Genomic DNA, 2930 nt, shown 5'->3' with positions numbered 1-2930 from the left:
TGAGATGGTAAATTAATCTGCGGAATTCATGTTGACAATCTTATTTTCTTATATTATCAGGAAAAGCAATCTTTCAAAACTAGTATGTATTTTCATCAAAGACCACTTCTTTAAAGTGTAGTTTATTTTTAAATATTTTCCTCTTTCCTTTTGTCTTGGTAGCTCAATATAAATTACTATAAAGTTATTGCAACACTTTCAATCGAGAAAAAAATTATTTCTGTTTATTTTGGTCCTTTGGAGATATACTTGTTTTAATTTACAATGTTTTATTCCTTGAAAAATTCTAAGTGATCTTCAAAGTGATCGGAACTATTATTACAGCATAAAACATAAAAGAAAATGCTGTTGTCTTAGAAACAGGCTTTCCTCTGTTATCTTCCTGTAGAGGCACACAGGCTGCCAGTCACATAGAGCATTAGCACGGGCTTGGGAGAGCACTATGTATGCCATGAGAACATTCTATTCTTTTAATTTGTATCATGTTTTGTATCTCAGAGGATGAATACAATATTTTTAAGAAAGCTGTGAGATAAAATGTGAAATCATTAATTTTCTTTTAGCCTTTCATCAACCATGTATTCCCATGCATGAGATGCAGCATCAGAGACCGTGGGGTCCAAAGGACACACTTAAGATTTCTGAATAATGCAATGATATTAGGAGACCATGATTGAAATCCTTATCACTAGCAAACCTACAACAACATTTAGTGAAAATTACTGAAGATACAACAATCAAATAATGATTGAAGGCACTAGACATATTTCAGCCATGACATGTTTAAAAAAATAATGTCGAGCAAAGTAAGTCAGAGATCATAGGAAACAGAAGTCCTTCTTTTGGAAGAAATCTCCAACTTGAAATGATCTATATTGTGTTATGTACTTATTATTTGAACACATATTAACCGAGTACCTCTCACTTGCTAGATGCTCTTCTAAACACCAGTAAAGCAGCATGAAAAAAAATAACAAAATCCTCTGCCCTCAAGAGATGTGCACTCTGGTGGAAAGAGAGCCAGTTACTCAGTAAACAAAATAAGTGATGTGTCATCCAGTGTTGAGGAATGGGAAGGATAAAGCAGCAGGGAAGGTGCTACATCCAGGAAGTAAGATACGATGGGGGTGTATGTGTTAGGGATAGAAATAGAACTGACATTTTAAATAGGGTGGTTAGGAAAAGCCTCCCTGGTAAGTAACATGTATGGAGAGAACTGAGGATGGAAAATTATGCAGAGAAGATGGTTTTCATTCATACGGAGACATAACGGATCAATCTTGAAATATTCATCATTGAAAACTCAGATTTAACTTCATTTCAGTTATGACTTTAATAGAATCATGGTATTTATACTGTACATGCTGGGTAGACTCAGAAGGCACAGCATTTCAGTATACATACATAGAATTGATTAAATGTATGAAAAATAACATTCTGCAAGGTCAAAGGCTTATTGCCTGATAAACACATATTGAAATATAAACATGTTGAATTCCATTTTACAACATAGAAGGGTATGCATAGGTGATGCTTTGCAGTTATTTCATATTACTTTCTCAGATACTGAAGATGGGAAAATATATTTGGAGTGGTAGTTGAATTTCTTGTGTTCAATAAATACACAGAAGGGCATTAGCAAACAAACAAAGAAAGTATGAGGATACCATTTTTGAGTCCTGGACTTGTCTTTAATCATTTCAATGGATATTGGTTTCACTGGACCTTACATTAATCATTTCTTAGCAAAAAGAGATGAGCAATACTATTGTCCCTATTTTGAAAATAAGAATGAGGATGATAGGAAGGTTAAAAGATGTGCCTTGGGCAATTCTAACTGTATGTCTCTGGTAAAGCCCTTAGAAGAAGCTATTTGTCTTAAATGACAGTTTTGAGTTTTAACCACTAGAGTTCAGAGTAAACTAAGTCTGAAAGTGTAGAGTATATTTGTACTAGGAAAGATAACAGGAATGAGAATCAAGAGATCTCAGTTCTACTTGCATTTGCAACAACACTAACTAGCTCTGACTTTGAGAATTTTTATTTAAGTTGAAAGGCCATTTGTCAAAAAGAATTTAATGAGAACCTTTTCTATACCAGACATGCTATGAGGGGTTGGTAATGTTCCGTACCCCCAGATAGCTCATATACTAGAGAAAAATATAAAAATTAAAATGACAAGGCATTGTGCTTAGCGCTATGTAAGAGGATATAGGTACAATGTGATATGAAAGCAGGAAGGATAAACAACCAGGACGGAAGGTATCATAAGAAAGATGACTTCTCAGATACCTGACTGCAAAATACCAAGCTGAACTAGAGTTGGGGTTGGTTGATGCAGAAAAACATTACACGCAGTTCAAAGGCCATAGTTAAGACTAAATATATATATATATATGTATAATTTCAGCATGGCTGGATGAGAGAGGATCCAGATGAGGAGAATAGAACAACAAACTAGATTTTAAAGCAGAAAAGGCCTGTTTATCCCATAAAACAGTCTTGTTCTGGACCTGAACATAGATGACATTTTGGGATGCATTTAAGCATGGACAAGCCTTACTGTATGTGAAACTTACACACACAGGTCATACACAGGCAAAGTAAAAACTATCAAAATAGAGGAGTCATGAGACTGTGTCAGGAGTACAAGAGAAAAATTATGAGGACTGAACTAAAATCATGAGTGCACAATAGATTGGAGAAGATCAATGTAAGAGATTGAGGAAGTAAAATTTATAGGATTCTAGAAATGCATATGAGTGGGGATAGAGCAATCTACAGTTAGGGTAATTTCAGGTAGTTTTATAGAAAAGGTAAAAGTCTTAGAATCAGCCAGTATTGGAAGGGAATGAATTCTAAATCATCCTTAGTCTCTTCAGCTGCGTGTCCTTGGGCAAATATGTTAGACCCGTTTTTGGACAAAGAAT

This window comes from Saimiri boliviensis, chromosome 16 (assembly GCF_048565385.1).
Source record: "Saimiri boliviensis isolate mSaiBol1 chromosome 16, mSaiBol1.pri, whole genome shotgun sequence".
Taxonomy (NCBI): domain Eukaryota; kingdom Metazoa; phylum Chordata; class Mammalia; order Primates; family Cebidae; genus Saimiri; species Saimiri boliviensis.
Note: the sequence above shows the minus strand (reverse complement) of the source record.